The sequence below is a fragment of the Crinia signifera genome, chromosome 3 (assembly GCF_055691185.1).
Source record: "Crinia signifera chromosome 3, ASM5569118v1, whole genome shotgun sequence".
Taxonomy (NCBI): Eukaryota; Metazoa; Chordata; class Amphibia; order Anura; family Myobatrachidae; genus Crinia; species Crinia signifera.
The window spans coordinates 100669671-100692248 of record NC_139219.1 but is presented as its reverse complement, the minus strand read 5'-3'; positions in this window follow the sequence as shown (position 1 = coordinate 100692248).

The following is a 22578-nucleotide window of genomic DNA, read 5'->3' as shown; positions in this document are numbered from 1 at the left end:
CTTGTCATTATTGCGATTAGATCAGGAATTTTGTCTCCTAGGCTTCTAGCGTTTGCACACATAGTTTTAAAAATGTTGCCTGTGCCTCTGTTATTCCTAGCCATGTTCATACAGTACAAAATCAAAATCTAAAGTTGAAAATTACCTGTTTGATGATGTTGTTCAATGTCTGTTTTTATTTTTTTTACTGTTCAGAAAAGCTGCAGGTCACTAATTCTAAGAATATAGTGAGTCTGTTCAGGTCAGGCTACACCTGAACACTAATGGCCAAATGGTCAAAGGAGATAATTTGCACTGTGAAGGAGATCATTTGCACTGTGTTTGAGTAGACATCAGGCAGAATGCAACACTGAACTATACTTCACTGAACAACTTCACCAAACAAGTAATAACAATTACAAACAATTCATTAAATCAGAACTTTTCAAATCATACAAGAGTTTGCATAACACAGAAATAAAGAGAGCATATTGGAGATGAATTACATACTCTTGAGGTATCAATGCAGTCCATGTGTGTTTTTGTTGATGTGTAGTAGTTTGCCTTCAGTTTTCCTTCGGTGTAACGCAGGTATAACGCTCGTAGTTATGACTCTGTTTTCCCACTTTAAAACGGTCCACTTCAATACAGGGCCACAGCTAAACTATGGCCATAGCCTATCCGGCCACAGCCGTATGCAATGAGAACTAATATACTCTAACAATGCCTTCTTCCCCAGCTTCCATCAAAGTTAAAATAATTATTTCCGAGTATATATTCAATACCCTCTACAATAAAGGATTGTAGCTCGTTTTCCATGTTGGTCTTTTCCAAAGTTTGTTTGATAGCAGATATCCCATCACAGTGCTTTATGATTGTGTATAGGGATGTTACATCTGCGGTCACTAAACATAAATTCTCATCCCACATTACCTCTTTTAATTTATTAAGTACATCCTTTGTGTCTTTTAAGTGTGACCTATTTTCTGTCACTAAAGGTTGTAGGTGGTGGTCTATGAATGCAGATAGATTTGCAGAAATGCTATTCGTACCAGCAATAATTGGTCTGCCAGGGGGGTTTGTAGTGCTTTTGTGAACTTTCGGCAAAAGGTATAGTACCGGTATTGAAAATTCACTATTGACCAGAAAGTCTGAAGTCTCCTTGTTGATGGTTCCATTTGCAACATATTTTCCAATAAGAGTTTTTAAGCTTGTGAAAATTTTGTTGGATGGATCAGACCGAAGTTTATGATATGTTTGTCCATCATTGAGTTGTCTTAGGACTTCATTTAAATACATACTTTTGTTTAAAATAACAACCCCCCCCCCCCCCCCTTGTCAGCTGGTTTTATTATTATTTCGGTATTTTTCTGCAATCCTTCCAACGCTTCCCTCTCATTTTTGGTCAAATTATGTTTATGGGAAGGGAGATTATTTTTAAGTTGGTTAATTACCCAGCTTCTGTTGGTCTTCTGATCACCGGCATGCCGTCCACCGGTCATGTGTACTGAGTGTGATATGGGGAAGGGGGGGCTGTGTCTTATGTAAGGTAATACAATGGTGCTTGTACTGGTATACGTACGTTTGTGTGTACGTACAGATGTAGCCACTCTCATCTATCCCTATAATAGGATTAAGTGAGTATTTGGTTTACTCTGCTAATCCCCTACTGTATTGTCCTTTGTATTGTATTGCAGCTGAGAACAATAGGATAGCCATGGCCTAAGGAAGATAGATGAGATGGGCTCCTACTGTATGTATAATACATTTTATATATATAATATATATATATATATATATATATATATATAGAGAGAGAGAGAGAGAGAGAGAGAGAGAACAAAGGATAGAGTGTGCTAAACTTTCAAACCTCCACCACCAAATTCACGTTACTGCAGTAATTACAGGCTGTATGGTTTTAGACAAATTTAATATAAAAGTACAATAATAAGTACAATAAAAAAATTCTCATTCATTTGTTATGATTGGAATACAGCAGAAGGAAAACAAACATCCAATGCGTTTCGTCATAACGACTTCCTCAGGGGTAATGTTCAAAATCTTGTTAAAGAGTGGGAACAAGTTATTTCAATCCACTACAGGTGTACCAGCTTCGGATTAGAATAGGCTGGAATGCCTTTTAGTATCCTTCATTTACGACCAATCAATACAGATAAAAAGCTGCAGATAAACATATGCAATTCTGGAAGGAGACTGCAATATCTTTGTCTCCCACAAGAGGGAGTGTATCTAGCATGAATCCTTCTCAGGCTGCATATGCGCAATTACTTCCTGTATGATGGATGTTTCTACCAACAAACCAGTGGGTGTGCAATGGGGAGTCCGGTGGCACCCAGCTTCGCCAAAATCTATATATTTGGCGAAGAGAATGAGAAATTCTTGGCCAAGGATGAGTTTGCAAACATCTTTTGCTATTTGTCGGTTACAGTCGGAGGTTCTAGCCACCCCCAGGTCCCAGTTACTATCTACCTGCAAAGTTTCAACCAGTATACAAATTCCCCATACACCATGTGTTAACTTGCTTGACCACCCATGTGGTTTATTTATCGTTTTGTCCTTGTCCCCTATACTATGTGGGCAAAACCATTCGCACCGCCCGGGAGCGAATGGCATTACACTGCGCAGCCATTAACAGCGCTGTCCTCAAGAAGGGGTCTGAGCAACCAGTGGCCCAACATTGTGTAGAGGCTGGCCACAAAGTCATGGACCTTAAATTCATTATAATAGACCATGTGCCCGTCTTACCTAGAGGAGGTGACAGAGATCATATGCTGTTAAAATTGGAGTCCAAATGGATCCACAGACTCCAAACGGTTAAACCTCTGGGACTTAACGATCGGCTCAATTGGAACATCTTTTTGTGAAATCTCTGCAATGTTTTCATTATGCTTTGGATAGTTATCATCTTATCATTCTATATAATGTATTTCACATAATGCATTCCATTTTTTGGGTGGTCCCTGTTCTATGCAGTGTACACTTTTTTGTGGCCACATCCATTAGCACGCTTTCCCATCACGCAGCATTTCCCATTGCCTATATAGTATTATGGTTTGTCTTTATAACCAATGTTGTGCATTTATGTATTCATATGCACAGTTACTCTGTTCATATTGCCATATTTCCAGCAGTGTCAGACATCGGTAAAACGTCCGCGCGGCCAAGGACGCGTCTCTACCCCACACGTTGCCTAGCAGCAGGGGAGAAATAACGTCAGCAGAGTGCGCTCGTTCTCTGGCGGCACTCGTACGGCGATAACAGCAATCAAATAAACACTCGGCAAACAAGTTTGCAGGTCAACGTTTCAAATGTATTCCATTTGTCATCAGGATAAGCATACAGTGAATAAAACATACCTTTATAGACGAACACATACAGGGGATTCAGCGTGGTGGAACGGAACAGAGAATCCGCCCATCTGCCAAGGGAGATGACGTCATCAGAAAGTAGCCTCACGGCCGTGTCTGGACGCTCACAAGGGTCACCATAGTAACAAGTAAAAACTGAAAAGTGGTAGAGAGATACAATACATCAATACAAGTAATAACCATAAAGATCATAACGAATGCATAGACACGCAGAGAGAATGCAATAACAGCAGTGATTGTGCAGAGCAATCAATCGCTTCCATTCACCAATAAAACCGTTATGCCTTGTTACTCAAGGGGGAGAAATCTCTGTGATTTTCTGGTTAAAACCATGGTCACCATCCCTAAAACTAACAGATCGTTCCTCAACAGGGGTAAAAATGGTTGTTTTAAATGTACATGTGTAACATGCCAATTCTTACTTACGGGGGACACATTCCAGCACCCCCACACAGGCAAGAAATTTACAATCAGACACCACTTCACTTGTGAATCGATGTTTGTGGTCTACATGATCATCTGTCCGTGTAGCTTATGTTACATAGGCAAAACAGAACGTAAATTTAAAGAAAGGATGGGTGTACACCGCAGCTCTATTAAACAAGCCTTGCTTTGCGGCAGTAGTGATCAGCCGGTTTCACGCCACTTTGCCCGATGCAAACATTCACTTAACAGTCTAAGGTACAGGATGATAGATTGCGTACCAATCTCTATTCGTGGAGGCGATCGCGGTAGAAAGCTACTCCAGCTTGAAACACGCTGGATTCACCGCTTAGATGTAGTATCCCCAAAAAGGACTTAATGAGAATCTGCCCCTTTCAGTGTTCCGCTAATACGCCCTATTCGCTCTGTATGATTATGCATTATCACTGCTGTTATTGCATTCTCTCTGCGTGTCTATGCATTCGTTATGATCTTTATGGTTATTACTTGTATTGATGTATTATATCTCTCTACCACTTTTCAGTTTTTACTTGTTACTATGGTGACCCTTGTGAGCGTCCAGACACGGCCGTGAGGCTGCTTTCTGATGACGTCATCTCCCTTGGCAGATGGGCGGATTCTCTGTTCCGTTCCACCACGCTGAATCCACTGTATGTGTTCGTCTATAAAGGTATGTTTTATTCACTGTATGCTTATCCTGATGACAAATGGAATACATTTGAAACCTATTGTTTGCCGAGTGTTTATTTGATTGCTGTTATCGCCGTACGAGTGCCGCACCTTCATGCACTATATATATATATATATATATATATATATATATATATATATATATATATACATGCACACACAGAGGCAGAACTCTGGGATGCAATGGAGTCATCTGCCGCCGGGCTCCTGCTCCCAAAGGGGCACCTCTCCCTGGATGTTTAAATCAGTTATTTAGAAGCCAATGATATTGCTTCTGTGGCTGAGTTCTGAAATATATAGCACACACACAATTGAACACCAGTGTATATAGGTTATTTTTTCTTTTCTCACAAATGTACACAATACATTAATATATAGTATACATATTAGAACTCTAATGTACTTATATCATCACTATCAATATTTATATTTTTTTGCAGATTTTAGTACTATAGCTTTCACCTGCCATAGTAGGACACACCCCTGCATTGCAATAAATAGGTGGAGACACCCATTGGGTGGACCATGACACCCCCGATCATATGCGTGCCGCATTCTACTAGCATTAGGAAAATAGTTTTCAAAAGTAGGCAAGTATGCTGAATTGTTATTTTAAAATTTGGACTTATAGCAGCAATTGTATCAAAGCTTACAGATAGATAAAAGAGTGAAGCACAAACCAAACCACTTCTGACAGTATACAGAAGGCGTTTTAAAAAAGCCAGGAGCTGATTGGTTGGTAGTTTATTTCTCTCCAAGTTTTGATGCGTATAATCTTGCAATAGTTGTTACATTAATTCAGAAGCTCATCATCAGTTTTATGATACAGAGAAGACACTGTGTATTATGTGTGGTTAAATGTCATTTATTTCACTTTAACATCATGAAGTGCGTATATTCTAGGAAGTTGCTGCTGACTCATTCCCAGTTATGAGGTGGAATTTAAGTATGTATCATGTTCCAAGTATGCTACTGACAGAGTGTTAGACATTTTCCTATTTCTCTGCTCCATACAGCAGTGTAAGGATCCTTATTTGTATTTCACTTCAGCCCTGGACACAACTGAACTTATTTCATAACAAGGACCCCGGTTCATAGGTGGATACACATCCCATCATCAATGCATCTTTGGACACAGTGAAACTGAGACAATATGCTAATGTCTTGCCTGCCTTTTAGAAGACATCCTCCATTACCTCCCAGAAACGCTCACTAACTGTCAAATCCTCCATGCTACCATCTTCGAAACCATTGTGACACATACACAGTGCAGCTTTAACACACATGCAGTAAAATAAAAATCAGCCAACTGCGAAAACATATGCATTGTGTGCGTCTCCGAATGAGGACCATAGTGCAATGCACATTTTGCTTTTTTTGTGCGATTTTTTGTTACATTTAGAAAATGAGCATTAATATTTGGGAGTCTGAATAAGTCTTATGGGCCCTGAAGAGTAACATTCCTTATATTCGCCCATTGAAGGAATAATTTATCAATGCTATTTATCAACAAGGGCGGGATCAGGGAAGGGGGACTGTGGGGACTGGAGTCCCTGGCCCAGGCAGACAAGGAGGCCCAGGGGTCAGCGGTGTGCTTTGTCAGCAGGCAGCCTTGGAAAGGGCCCGGCAGGTTCCAGTCACATTGCAGTCCCGAAGCAGAGCTTCTGTACCTTGTGTTCCGTTGCAGAATGCAATCAAGGAAGCTTTTAGATTGCTGTGGCTAGCATGCAATTTCTGCTGCTGGCCACTAGCCAGTAGCAGCTCTGAAGCAGTAGTGCTGCATCAAATGAAAGAAGCTCTGCTGTAGGAGGGCAATGTAACTGAAACCTTTGGCAGTTTGCAGGCTGTGTAGTGGTTGGGGTAAGCATTTACACTTTTATTAAGTGTACTATGCACTAATTGATACCCACCCACCAGGGCCGGACTGGGACCAGAAATCGGCCCTGGCATTTTGAGCACACAGGCCCACCTGCAGTAGGCGGGACCTTTGCACGGCGAACCCGTGTGGTGGAAAGGGGGTGTGGCCTCATGATAAGGAGGCATGTCATCAGAAAAAGGAGGCATCACACATTATGGAACACATCGTAATGCCCATTACACATTATGAAACACACCATAATGCCCATTACAGAATATAAAACAATCTGGACCCCACAGGCTGCTCCCCTTGTATAACAGGACACAGCAGGCTGCTCTCCCTGTATGATGACAGAACGCCACAGGCTACTCCACCTGTATAAGAACAGGAAATCACAGGCTGCACCCCTGCACAATAACAGAACACCAAAGGCTGCCCCCCCCCCCCTGCACAATAACTGAACACCACAGGCTGCTCCCCCTGCACAAAAACAGAACACCACAAGCTGCTCCCCCTGCACAATAACTGGACACCACGGGCTGCTCCCCCTGCACAATAACTGGACACCACGGGCTGCCCCCCTGCACAATAACTGGACACCACAGGCTGCTCCCCCTGCACAATAACAGGACTGAGGAGTCAGGACACCACAGGCTTCTCTCAGAGAAGTTCTCTGGTCCTGTTCTCCCCCTGTACAAATGCTATTTAACTGAGGCTGTGAAGCTGATTTAGAATGATTTAGGATGGACACCGAGGCTGCAGGCCTGCAGCACTAGCAGGGGGAAGTAATGTGCACGCACAAGCCGGCCGGAAATAGGAAGTATGGTGCCTTCACTCAGTGCCTTGTGAGGATCCTCCTGCCCCTCATCCCACCTGATGCCCCGCCCTCTGTAGCGGCCTCCTGCACTGTCTAGACAGGTCCTCACTGCAGGAGACCGGCGGACATTTTACCGAAGCCACGGCCATATCCTTAAAGCAGTGGCCAGCGCCGTTGAACAGAGGAGAGTCCCAGTGCACTTCTGTTTGTGCACATATTTTTCTGGACTGGAAGCCACAAGCACTGTGTCACACGCCGCTTCGGCGGAGCACGGCGGGTACACCACTCACCCGTCCGTGCCCGCCGACGGCTAGCGTGTGTAAGTTTCCGGCTCATGGACAGCGGGCGGCAGCAGCAGCTCCTGGCGTGAGGGTGGCAACGGGGGAAGCTGGGGAGTGCAGCACTGTGTCTGTGATTGGCAACACCGGGAGGCCAGCACCGCCATCTTGCTTCAGGGCAAAACAGAGATTGGGCCAGGTCAGGGGTTTCCGCCCATACTATCCTGACAGCCAATGGCAGCTGCCCTCTAGGGGTATAGGGGATCTGCCTAGGGCCATTCAGGGTCAGTACAAAAAGTCTTCTGAGCTGTTCAGTTCTCCAAGCAGACTCCTGACTCTCCTGGTGCCCTTGCCTCTTATGCTCTGCTGTCAGATCCGTTTAAGCTGCCTCAGACCCCATCCCTGCAGTTCCTGCCAAGTCCAGCAGCCAGTCCGTACTTCCGAGCTAACCGGCACTACCACCTCCAGATCCTTCTCCCAGAGACTCACTATCCATCTTCTTTCAGTCCAAGGATCCAATTGTGTTCGCCATCAGTACCACCTTCTTTCCGGAGCATTATCACAACCAGTCTTTCCAGCCAACCTCATTACCTACTTGAACTTACTGTACTTTCATGGACATTTCCTTATCCCTTCCAAGTACCTTGCCTGTATTATTTTTTGTTTACCACTAACTGCCACTTAAAGAAGTATTTGAGTGAAAGTTGTCAGCAATTTATGAAATCCTTCATTAAACCTGCACGTTTCAATCCTTCTTCTGGTTTGTTTCCTGTCCCTGAGCATCATACGACTTCATCCAATCCCTCAGCCATGACACACTGGCTTTACCATTACCCAAGCCACCACTAAAAGTGCCACAGCACCCAGTTTGGGAACCACTGATATGTCGCATCTGTCCCTAGTGGTAGAATTAGGATAGAATGTAGGTGAATGGTGCTAATACTGAAAAATGAGTTGGGGGGATTAGTACATGATACGAGTTTACATTCTAATGATTAGGAAAAATAAGCATTGATTACATTTGTACAGTATACAGTATGTTAATGTTGTATTGAAGGGTTAGTTAAGTATATTCTGCATATTTTTTTTTTTAAAGTTAACGGTAATCTGCAAAATCCAAAGTGGAACAATGGAATGGATATTACAAATATTTAGGTTTATACTTTGCATTAAGTTTTTCCCTTTTAGTAAATTAGACATGCTATCATCAACTTGAATCCATGGCCCCATCATTGGCCTGTTATCAAAGATTTTGTAATTCCCAGAATAATTAGTGTTTAACCCAGTAGTTTCAACACAAATAACTTCAGGCAAGCCGTGTATGAAACTTCTACACTAGAAAAAATATAACGACCCTTAATCCTGGACAGGGCTGCCACTAGGAATTTTCAGGCCCGGGACTGTTTTCCAGTCTGGGCCTGCAGCACAGGCTTCTTCAATGCAGGATGCCAGGGGCCAATTAAAATGCAGCACTGACTGGTGATCCAATCAGAGCTCATGTACCGGCAGTTGCTCTGAATGGATAACGAGCTCTGACTGGCTCAAAAGCCAGTGCAGCATTTTAATTGGCCACCGGCGTCTTGCATTGAAGAAGCCTGTGCTTCGTTTAGTGCACGGAGCCCTGCACAGGCAGCACAGAGGAGGCAGTCTGGGGGGGGGTTGCGGTGGGCAAAATGAGCTGCCCAGGCCCTTCCAGAGACCGAGGCCCGGGATCAGCTGTACCCACAGCACCACCCTGTTGGCAGCCCTGATCCTGGACAGTTAATGAAAATTCTCTCTGGGAAAGATTGTATCTAACAAGTGAAAACAGGCAGCAATTTGTGTATTAAAATATAACCTTTACAATTCTATAATGTTTTGTTTCAATTAATAATATAATTATTAATTAATTAGTTCTTTAATATAAGCTTCCATGGTATATCCAAATGCTTCCTACTGTATATGTAATTTTTTTACAAGTTTTGTGGCATGTTTATCTGATTATTTGTCTACTCGCTCTCAATGGTCAAGAGGTGACAAATGTAAAATAAATCTAACAGTTTAAAAAAAAAGTCTTAACTTACCAGTGCATTGCCAGAATAATGAAAAGGTTAAGCTTTGTATTTAAATAAAGAGCAATTTGCATACAATCATGTTATATATGGACAATGTGGTGTATTTAACGTTTAGTGATTGTGGTTTGTATAATACATAACAATGTGTCATCCAGCAATTTGGAATTCAATCTGAAAAGTTGATGTAACTTCATATACAGAGCAGTGAGTTCCCTGCCCACAGATCTTCCTGCTCACAGTAGGTCACATATGGATATATTCATACTTGATCCCAGGAAATGTGCTAAAGTTGTAGACTGAAAACTCTGTATCGGAGGAGGCAGAGCAGATACTAAGACCATGGGTGACATTCTATGGTATGAGAGTTTTTCGCACGTCAGTTTTTCGCCCATTATCGCACTTTTTTTAAATCGCATTTTTGCTTTGGATTCGCATATTTAATGAGGTGCGTGTTCCGGCAAGAAAAGTGCAATGGAGTGCGATAATGGGCAAATTTTCGGCATGAAAATGTGAGATTTTTAGGCATGAAAATGTGCGAATTTGAGATTATGTGCGATTTTGGGTTTGTATAAAAAAAAAAAATATTGCGTGGGGACCCCCCTCCTGAGCATAACCAGCCCCGGGCTCATTGAGCCGGACCTGGTTCCAAAAATACGGGGGACAAAAAGCGTAGGGGTCCCCCGTATTTCTGAAAGCAGCCCCGAACTCTTGGACCGGTCCTGGTTCCAAAAATACGGGGGACAAAAAATGTGGGGGTCCCCCATATTTTGAAACCAGCACCGGGCTCCAACAGCCCGCAGTGTCATGCCACAGCCAGGGGACACTTTTTACATAAGGTCCCCCGGCCGTACCATGAGCACCGTGGCTGGTCAGCCTTGGTTGGGGTACCTGGAGTAGTGGGGACTCCCCCAATAAAGAGGTCCCCCCCCCAGGCTTCACCCGTCCAGGGCTGAAGCCTGGGGCTGTCACTGGCGTCCCTGGCCAGTGGACGCCGGCCTGATGGGGTTAAATCTTTCAATCCTAACATTGCTTTATACAGGAGGACTACAAGTACCAGCAGACCTCCTCCGCAGGCTGGGACTTGGAGAACCACAAGTCCCAGCATGCGGGGCATTAATGGGCCCGCTGGGACTTGTAGTCCACCTGTAAAAAGACTGCTTATGCGTCTCCATGGAGACGCATCGCCCAATCACGCTCTCAGCCTGAAGCTGTTAGCTGCATCGGAAGCTGTTAGCTGCATCGGAGAAAGCCGGTTGTCCCCGCTGTCAGTGCGGGGGTAGCCGGCTCTGCAGAAGGGAGACCAGCGCTGGATCCTGGATCGGTGAGTATGTGGGTCTAAAAGTGAGATGTGTGTGTGTGTGTGTGTGTATGTAATAAAGTTTTACTTTTTTATGTGTGTGTTTTCTTTTAACATTCTTTATACAGGTGGACTACAAGTGGTTATACAAGATTTAACCCCATCAGGCTAGCGTCCACTTGCCAGGGACGCCGGTGACAGCCCCGGGCTGGTTATGCTCAGGAGGGAGGACCCCACGCAATTTAAAAAAAATAAAAAATTAACACATTTTTTACCACAGAACCATGCACAGATCTCAATGATCTGTGCAGGGTTCTGGCCAACTCGCATATCAGAACCTGGTCTGATTTTTTGGCGAATTTAAGACACATTTCCCAAATTCGCATCTCATTAAATATGCGATTTGTATACTTTTCAATGGGAAAACATCTGGATGCGAGTACGGGCGCAAGTTAAAATCGCACTTTGTAAAAGTGCGATTTCGCGGCAAAATCTGCGGTTTTTGCAGTTTTTCGCATCTCATTAAATATGCGAACACGGGATTTCGGCCGTTTTTTGCGAAAATTTCGCCAAATAACACAAATCTCATCCCATAGAATGTCCCCTTATTACTTGGCATTTAATTATGCAAATTGCTTACAGAAGAGACCAGTGAAGTTTCAATCAAAACTTATTTTACTAGTAGTAGCAGTGGCGGATTCAGGGGGGGGGCACCCGGGCACGTGCCCCCCCCCCCCTGTCATTAATTTTGTAGCTGAGGACCAGGGCTTTCCAACGAGCCCAGCCCCGTGTCTCTAGCCTCCCGGGAACCGGAGATATCGCCTGGCAAAGCTGTAATGTTTTTTTCCCCATAGGATAATATGGGACCCGTCAATTCCGACCCCCCACCCGGTTCCAGCGGCTGCCAGTTCCCCCCTGGCATTGCAGTAGCTTGTGGTTTCCCCTCATGGGGGAAGGGTGGTTTTCTCTCCCCCTCACACCAGAAAATGCAGGGACTAGGCTGGTGTAAAAGGGGCCAACCTGGGAATGCATTTTCAGGTGTGAAAGGGGTATTTTTTCAAATAGCCGGGACCTGCAGTGCTCTGAATACAGCCAGGCTCTGCCACCGTCAGTGGCTATCACTTCTGCCTGGCGGCGGCTGTCCCCCATTTACCACGAGCATGTATTCCCCCTTGGCAATGAGCATGTAATCCCACATGGCAACGAACATGGAACCTCTGGCAATGAGCATGGAACCCGCGGCAATGAGCATGTAGAGAAGCAGCACTTATGTAGCATAATTTTTAATAGGCATTATGGTGTTTGGCAAAATACATAATGGACATAATAGCGTGTAACTCAACGTGTAATGGACATTTTGGTGTAAATGTTTAATGCGCGCCTTTGGCGCACAATGTCCCTGTTTATGAAGCGTATTGTGAATTTTCGCTCAATCCGTGTGGCATTATGTGAATTCTGGCTCAATCCATGTGGCATTATGTGAATTCTTGCTCAATCCATGTGGCATTATGTGAATTTTGTCTCAATCCATGTGGCACTATGTAAATTCTGGCTTAATCCGTGTGGCATTATGTGAATTTTGGCTCATCCCATTTGGCATCATGTGTAAGGGGCAAGTATAATGGGGTGTAGTATTTTGTTGCATAATGTGTAGAAGTTGTATATGGTGTTGTACACTACACTCAAGGACACGCCCCCTGTTGAGTGGCCACACCACCTTTTCTGGAGCGCGCCTTCGGCGCGCGCACAATTACATCCTTGACATTTGTCGCCATGGTGGGCCTGCATACTTTAACTGCCAGGGCCTATTTTTAGTCCCATTCCCACACTCTCTCTGCCGCTCTCTTAGCATGTACACTGACACCACTAACACTGCCCCTCCCCCACCTAAACACTCTTTTATCATGGTGCCCCCCCCCTGTCATTTTATCCTGGATCCGCCCCTGAGTAGTAGTAAAAAACTATTTTAGATGTCGAAGTAGTGGGCTTAAGTCTACACATTGTTGTGACAAAACAAAAATGTAGATATATAGAAAAACCTTATAAAGTCATAAAGAAAACAGCACAATAAGGGCCTTATTTTGGTTCACTCTTTCTGACAAAATCCTTCTTAGATGGACAAAACCATGTGCACTGCAGGGGAGCATATGCAAAATGTGCAGAGAGAGTTAGATTTGGGTGGGGTTTTACTTCAAAGTGAGATCTATATTGAAGTGTAAAAATAAAGCAGCCAATATTTTCCCTGCACAGAAACAAAATTACTCACCCAAATCTAATTCTCTCTGCACATGTTACATCTGCCCCCCTACAGTGCACATGGTTTTGTCCATCTAAGAAGTATTTTGTCAGAAAGAGTGAACCAAAATAAGGCCCTAAGTGTGGCAACTTCGAGAGAGAAAAGTCTTAGAGGAGGTGGCCTTGGCAGCCATTGGTCACACTTTATAAATATGTCTTAATAAGTTCAAAATAATTTGTTCCTGTCAGAAACCACCATCTTAGAACACCTCATCCCCTTTTGCTGCTCACTGCCCCACCATCTTGATACACCTGATTGATACCCTCCAACAGCATATGTTCTAAGCAGAGCCCACCGTCTATGGTGGAGGAAGTAACAAGGGTCTGTTCCATAGACAGTCATGTTACCAGTATGTGGAAATATTTATTCTAACCATCTTGGTTATTAACATGTTCATTTACAGATGGTACTACCTGGCAATGTCTTTTGGAACAGAAAGCTTGTAACATAAACTCCTTTACACCAATCACAAGGTTGTTTTTTTTTGGGGCGGGGGGGGGGGGCAGATTAGTAACATTTCTTCTAACTGTCAGCTGTGAAATTTTGAGATCATATGTATACAATGTGTGTAATAAAATGTAAACATTTATCTTGTTTTTCATTCAGCTGTGAACAGCACTTTTTTCTTAATCGTATGACCTCTAATAAGTTCTTTAGCATGTTCCTATTGGGATGCGGTCACCATACTGTTGGTCAGGATGCTAGCATTAAGTATACTAACGCCAGCATGCAGGCTGCCGTCAAAATACCAGCAACAGAACTTCAAACAGATCAGGGTGCCGACGCTGGAATACCGACAGCTGGCATCCGGAATGTAAGTATGCTAGGGTGGGTGAGGGTCAGGTTACTAGGGTGGGGGTGTTTGGAGGGGGGATTAGGGGTAGGTTAGGGTGGTTATTTTAGGCAGTGGAGAAGAGGGTTAGTGGTAGGCACTAGTGGGGAGGGTTAGATTCAGGCTGCGGGGGAAGTTTAGGCTGCTATAAGGGACGGGTAAGGGGTACGTTTAACTTACTTGCGGAGCCCTTGTCAGAATTTTCCATACTGGGATATCAGGGGCTGTCTTTTGACCACAGATTTCTCCACCTCTGGGATATCATATGTATTTCCCCACCTCTGGGATATCATATGTATCCCCTCCTATCAATATGTTGCTATTGTTACTGGATATACAGTATACAGTATTTGTCATATTTTCTAATCTCACAGAAGATTGGTCAATTTACAGTATTCCAGATGCAATCTAATATTTTCATTGTCTACTCCCTCCAAATTAAAGTCCCAAAAACATTATTATATATAAGTATATTTGTATATAAGTATACAATTCGCAAATTTAATGGGTGGCGATTTTGGAAATTGCCATCAAAATGCGAATTGTTATCGGGAAAAAAACAGACCAGGTAGAGGCTGATGATTTCAGATTAAAAAAGTGGCGATAAACTCATAAATGGTTAAAACCATCCCAGGTGGTTCACATTGCAATCATGAACTCCCCTACATATACCCCCACAACATTATGGTCACCTGTGAGGGTGTTTGTGATGGAGTTTCTGCAGAGTGGAGTGGAGCTGCTAGTGTGTGAGCTGGGACGATTGGAGGAGCTACACAGGAGGAGGGATTATGCTGCCCACCAGATCCAGGTACCCCGACCACTTCGTGCTTCTCGTCCGGTACCGTGCTAGGGTGTACCTGGACTCCCTCTCAGATCAACAGGTGGTGGAGATGTTTAGGCTGAACTGCAATAACCCGTTGAACTTATATGAGCAGGTGAGAGATGATTTAGGCCCTTTTGGGGGTGCCAACTATGCAGTGTCTGGGCTGCAGAAATTAATGTGTGCCCTCTACTTCTTGGCCACAGGTTCATCCTAGTCTGTGAGCTCATGGTCGTTGGGGGTGTCACAAGCCACTTTCTCTAAACATTTCTCTCAGTTGTTAAATGCTTTAAAGAAGCTGTGGCGCACATATATCTCATTCCCACGTTGTGAGTCCGAGTGGCAGGACTTGAAGGTGGCATTCTATCGGCTCTCAGCATTCCCAAATGTGCTGGAAGCCATAGACTGCACCCACATTGGGATACGGGCCCCGCACGTGAGGGAGCATGTGTATGTTAATCACCGGAGCCGCCACTCCCTCAATGTTCAGATGATATGCGATGCCAACCTCAAAATTCTCAGTGTGTTGCAGGCTACCCCGCGAACTGCCATGATGCCTATATCCTGCGGCACTCAGCTCTCTGGGACTACTTCCAGGCCCACACCATGCCGGAGGGCTGGCTAATAGGTAAGTCAGTTATCAGTGTTTTATTATTGTCATTTGCTAAATACCCACATGATATGTGCCCAACAGAACACATTAGGATTTCATTTGTAGGGGACTCAGGATATGGGTGTCTACCGTGGCTCATGACACCTGGTGTTTGGACAGATCAGCAGGTACACTGCTATACCACCCTGCTAAAGTAGTACTGATCGTCCAGGCTTGCTGCATGCTACATAACATTGCTCTGGGTCAACCAAATTATGTTGATGTTGGCAATGCAGCAGGCGTGCAGGAAGCTGAAGCTACACAACATGTGCTAGTTAGGAGTACACGGAGGGGGAATGTGGTTTGTTCAGAGATGATACAGCAGCATTTTAAAGGTAATTTAGCTTGCAAACATTGACATAAAAGAATAACCCATATCACCCTGACATGGTGTACCTTACAAAACAACTCACTGTTGTTTTTAACAATACACAGGGCCATTTGGGGAATAATGCACACCCCATGCAAGGTCTGCCATACCTGCTTGCTCTTTGCCTTGATACATGCTGGTACCTAGGACCTTTCAATGTAAGTAATTCTAACATGGGTGATGTGTATAAAGCATTGCTAAAGATACACAACGCAGGTGCAAGGGGTGGAGTTACCATGGAGCCCTGTGATGAGGGGATTGTCATGTGTTGTTTATATTACATGGTACTTACACGCTGCAATGGTAAATGGTGGACCCTTTGAAACATCTGTAATAGGACTAAATGAAATCACATTTTTCTCAGTGTAAGGCAAACACAACCTTTGAAGGTAATATTGCATGATGCAAACACAAATCAAAGTGTGGCTACATTATTAAAGAGAATGACACCAAGGTTGCAGGTAGCAAAAATATTTTACTTGCTGAAAAAAGATTTGTTTATGCAAATATAACAAAATAGTGCAATCTGACATTACCATTAGGAAACCGGATGCATGTCAATTAACAGAACAATTAACAATTTGTAGCCTTAAACATTTTTTGGCCTGAGACCGGGAAATGCCACCCTTTCCAATAGACCCAGACCCACCCCTAGTACATACACTACGCCGGGGGGGGGGGGGGGAGTAGTGGGTGACCCACTCATGGGTGTGGAGGACACGCTGCTGCTTTGAGTAGATGTTGTTGGTTGTTGACCTAACAAATTGCTTGCACTTAGGCTTAACTGACTAAAGGGCCCCATACATCAGCAATTAATTGTGACAATTTTCAGATATGGAGATGATTGCCACAATTAATTTTAGATGTGTGGGCTCCCCCTTTTGGCAATCCCAATCAAAATCGCCAATCGATTTCTTATGGGCCCCATACATCAGCAATCACAATTAATGGATTTCCAGATCCAGGGATTTTTTGGCCAGATAAATGGATTTTACAATCTATCTGACTTTGCCCACACATTACAGATTTATTTCAGTGATCGGCAGATTTTTCCATCTAAAGATTGCATCTTCATATCTGGAAATTGCCCAATCGATTGTCATTCAGCTGTTCATAATGTAAATAGATGAAGAAGACGAATTGGGAATGCCCACACATATAAAAAAGATCTGCAGATAATACCAGATTATTAAACATGTTTAAAAACCTGATTAAGCAATCGATTGGCGATTATTTTGATTGGGATTGCCAAAAGGGGGAGCCCACACATCTAAAATTAATTGTGGCAATCATCTCCATATCCAGGGCCGGTGCTAGGGGGTTCGGCGCCCTCCTGCAAACTATAAATTTGCGCCCACCCAAGCTTCACAAAGGGACAGCGCACACTGAAAGAAAAACGTGTAATCTCACAAGGAAGGGGAATGGGCACACAATAGTACTCTCACTCCAAATGACACCACATAGTAGCACAATTTTGGTGCCATGAGTTAAAAAAGAGGGAGACTTTAAAAAATGCTGAATTTCACTTTACAAATTATACCACCACAGGAAACAGACGTTATAGATCAATTAGGAACACCTTGTTAGCTCTAAAGTGGCCTTAAAGCGATGTCCACACATTCTAAAAAACGGACCCAAACATTTATATAACTGCTATTCCACTGTGTTTTTACTATTGTGTTTTTTATGTTAAATTTTTTTTAAGCATGATATGTAATTAATTCTACCTCACTTCCTGTTAACTGTGGATTGGCTGTTCACCAGTTAAATATCGGCTGCCCACTCCACTCCAGTACCACTTGAGAAAGGTCCTTGACTGAAACGCGTTGATGCCACTGGAGAGGAGTGAACAGCCATCACACCTTGGATGTATGCATTGTTTTTAACCTGTACTGTTTTTTACACCTTAGGGTGTTTTTGTTTTTTTGGACTTATTTTTTGCATGTTGTTTGGAGCCCTTAATGGGTCTCATATGGTTTTTATGGATGTCCTGGATTAAAAGATTTTTCTACATTTTCAATACTTGGTTGGCACTGGAGAAATTTATATATTTTTTCACTGAATAACCACTAAAAGAAACCGCTATAGGCTTTGTGCCGCCACCTAAAGTGGTATACGGGATGAAATATGGTGAAAAACCTTGAGGTTCCAAGTCGCTGAAAGTAAAAGAAACCTTTATGAGTGGACTGCCCGACACACAAGTGTGAGTTGGGGTACGCCCACTTTTATTTCATTCAAATTGTATCTCTCTCCACTTTTTGCTCCCTATGACTACTAAATTCTGTTAGGTATGGGCTTTAATCTGCTGCAAATTGTATCTCTCTCCACTTTTTGCTCCCTATGACTACTAAATTCTGTTAGGTATTGACAATTCCACAAACCTTTGTTTTTATTATTCCCTTTGGAATATATAGTAAACAAGAAATGTCTGTGTATTAGCGGGGGCAGTGGTCTGTCTTTGATCACACCTTGATAAATCAATTAGGTGTGGGTGGAGTTAGGGGGTGGGGATCACTAGGACCTGTACTGCTATTTATTCACTATATGCTAGGCTGTTAGGCCTTCTGGCTGTGTAGTCTTCTAGATGTGAAGTATGCAGACTATAGTAATATAACATAGGAGATATACAGGAGATGAACAGGAGGGAAACAGGAGGACAATGAACACTTCGTCCTCCATCTGCAACCCCAGCAATCAACATACTGCAGTGAGTTACCTGCCTCATCATCATCTTCAGTCTGCACAACCTGGACACTGATCTCCATGCTGAACTAAATGCTGTCACACACTGCCTCTGTCTCACTTATACATTAACTATACTTCCTGTAGGCTCTCCACACTTCCAGTACACCACCTTCTCACTGCTCATTCTAGGCCACTCCAATCTCACTCTATATCACTACTCTGACCAACTTTACACAGAAATATGGCTCCTAGATCCAGTCCCATACCAGTCCTTGCTGTCAGGTCTCGCCCCCTCTCAACTTCCACACCTTTCACATGCACCCACATCCCACACAACCTACTTACTATCTCACCTGTCCCCTCCCTTCCTTTCTCCTGTGCTCTCTGGAATGCTAGATCAGTCTGCAACAAGCTCCCAACTATCCACGACCTCTTTATCTCCCACTTTTTTAACCTTCTTGCCATCACTGAAACCTGGCTGTCCGCATCTGACACTACCTCCCCTGCTGCCCTCTCTTATGGAGGCCTCTCCTTCACACACTCGGTCAGACCGGATGGCCGCCAGGGTGGAGGAGTGGGCATCCTCCTCTCCCCCAACTGCACCTTCCGCGCCATCCCACCTGAGCCCTCCCTCACATTCTCCACCTTTGAGGTACACACTATCCGCCTCTTCTACCCCATTCACCTCCTTGTGGCTGTAATCTACCGCCCCCCTGGCCCCTGCTCCCCTTTCCTTGATAACTTTGCTGCGTGGCTTCCACACTTTCTTGCCTCTGACCTCCCCTCTATCATCCTCGGTGACTTTAACATTCCTATTGACATAAATAATGCTGCCTCCTCTAACCTTCTTGACCTTACCACCTCCTTTGGACTTTCTCAATGGACCTCCACCCCCACTCATAATCTCGGACACTCCCTTGACCTAGTCTTCACCCACCATTGTAATCTCTCTGATTTCTCTAATTCTTCCTTCCCACTCTCTGACCACAATCTGCTCTCTTTCACCCTCTCATCCTCCCCTCTCCCCTCATTGCCCAGACCCACAGTCACCAGACGTAACCTCAGGTCTCTTGACCCCACTGTCCTGTCTTCCCTGGAGACTTTCCTCTCTCCTCTCTCAACCATGACTTGCCCCAACCAGGCTGCCTCTTTCTATTACTCTTCTCTCACCTCTGCTCTCGACTCTGTAGCCCCCCTCCACACTGTTCCCCTTCGACGCTCTAAACCACAACCCTGGCACAACAAAATAACTAGATTCTTGCAAAAATGTGCACGCTCTGCTGAACGCCTCTGGAGGAATCTCACTCTCTGGAAGACTTCCTCCATTTCAAGTTTATTCTGTCCTCCTACAGCGCTGCTCTCTCCTATACCAAACAATCTTTCTTCAAATCTCTCATCTCTTCCCATTCCTCCAATCCCCGACATCTCTTTGATACTTTCAACACTCTACTTAGCCCTGCACCACCCCTCCTCCCTTCATCCCTCACTGCCACTGACTTTGCCTCCTTCTTCCTCTCTAAAATTGAGGTAATCCGACATGATATCTCCTCCCATACGCCCTCTGCTGCCCACCCACCCCAATCATCCTCCCCTACCAACTACCCCACTCTGTCATCCTTCTGCCCTACTACAGCTGAGGAAGTCCGCTCCCTCATCTCATCCTCTCCCCCCTCTACCTGTCCCTTGGACCCTCTCCCCTCCCGTCTCCTCAGTTCCCTCTCCCCCACTGGCTGCTCCCACCTTGCTCACCTCTTTAACCTATCTCTTTCTACTGGCATCTTTCCCTCACCCTTCAAACACGCTCTGGTCTCGACTATTCTTAAAAAACCTAACCTGGACCCTTTATCTCCCACAAGCTACCGCCCTATCTCTCTTCTCCCATTTGCCTCTAAAATACTAGAACGGCTGGTTTACAGGCGTCTCACCAGCTACCTGTCTGACCACTCCATCCTAGATCCCCTTCAATCTGGCTTTCGCCCACTTAACTCCACTGAGACTGCCCTAGTGAAAGTCACCAATGACCTGCTGTCAGCCAAATCCAAGGGTCACTTCTCCCTGCTTATCCTTTTGGACCTATCTGCTGCCTTTGACACTGTGGATCACCCTCTCCTCCTCCACACACTCCAAAACATTGGCCTCTCTGGCACAGTCTTCAACTGGTTTTCCTCTTACCTCTTCAACCGTTCCTTCTCAGTCTCAGCCTCTGGCTCTACCTCACCACCTTCTATCCTTCCTGTCGGGGTCCCTCAGGGTTCCGTCCTTGGCCCCATTCTGTTCTCTCTGTACACCTCCTCTCTGGGTGCACTCATTAACTCCTTTGGCTTCCAATATCACCTCTATGCGGATGACACCCAAATCTACCTCTCCTCTCCTGATCTGTCCCCCACTGTTTTCTCTCAAGTTTCCAACTGCCTAGCTGCCATCTCTAAGTATACAAGGGGGGGAAAAAGGGGGGGAATTGGGATGGGGGTCGCATTAGTCTTATCGAGCACTGTATGTTGATTAATTATTGTGATTTCTACTGTCTTAAATATTTTAAATATGATGGGACTACTGACATTCGGAGTAATTTCTCCAATTAGTCACCACACCCTTAGATATATTCTTTGGGTTAAATGTGACTGTCAGTGGTGCACCCCGAGTTTTAAAGTTGGTCATATATGACTGTTTTGTTCAAGAGAGAACAAGAGAAGAAAAGAAAACTCTGTTTGGGGGCACCCTTATGTCCCAAAATATATTAAGAGTGCTATGACTAATTTTAATACATAACTTTTATTATCATTTCGTTAAAATTTTGGACCACCTCTTGCTATTTGTTACACACTGCGAAAATATTCTTAATTCGTCATATGTTTAGAAGGTGTAAATAAATGTATAGAGAAAGGAATTATGAAAATTGAAAAATGACCATCATATATCCATCCACTTGTTACCCATAAATTTGGGTCAGTTATGTGGTTAAATCATCGGTCATTAGTTATCATATTCCGTCTCAATACATATGAGTCTTGTTAGTATCTTCCCAAAATCGAGGAAAAAAGAAGTCAGCCCCAATTGGGATTCTGTCACCTCTGCTGTTCACCCTTCATAACACAAGGCAGAGGAAGGGGAATGAGAGAGTGTACTGTCCCGGGGTTATGACTGAGGTAGATAAGATAGCCAACCATTAGGCCAGCGTGATTTCCCCTGGCAACCCTGTTACCATATCTGGCATTGCAGGGTATTCCCAGTGGATCACAACCAACTATTAGGTTTGCTATGAAACACTGACATAAGAAAGGAGACAATTTCATTAAACATGTAGCAGTGGTCTTCCCTGCCAGCAAGACTCCACCTCTGCTTTTCTCCCTCTTGTTGAAAACAGCGGAGGGAAAATGAGAGAGTGGAGCCTACCCGGGTTTTGACCTACAGATAGCCAAGTGACCGATTCCAGTGCCAGAAAATTTTGCAGGGTGTTCCTGATGCTATATAGGCATTGCAGGATACATCTCCTGCCAATAGTCAGCTCTCATATCGGTCATGAAAAAAGAGAAAGTCAGTACAGTTTGTTATGAAAATTTGTGGATCCCATCCACTCTGATATAATTATTGTACTAGTATCTTTCACAAGCTACATGACATTTCTTCTACCTATAAATTCTCAATTGGCTAATTGCCAATTTGTATCACTAAAGGTCAGTGATTCTAAATTTCTACATAAATAAATTGTTTCTACTAACAGTATAGTAAATGGATTATAACGGCATACACCACTCCTATTTTTTTCCAAAAACACCATTAAATGAGTCTCTAAATAGAGAAACACCAGCATTAATCGCTGCCAGACAAAATTGATAAAATTACATTTTAAATGAATCTCTAAATAGAAAAACACCAGCATTAATTGCTGCCAGACAAAATTTATGAAATTACATTTCAACAGGAATCATTTTTTTCAAATCAGAGCCATATGGTTCAGGCACAGTTCACAAGGATTATGCAGTCAAGTGTTCTATTCAATTATCACTTAAACCTTTTGTTAATGTGTTCCCACCTTGATACTTAATGTCACAATATACACAATAGTTGCATTTTCATGGTCCACACAGTAAATGTATAATGTGGTTGCAATATTCAC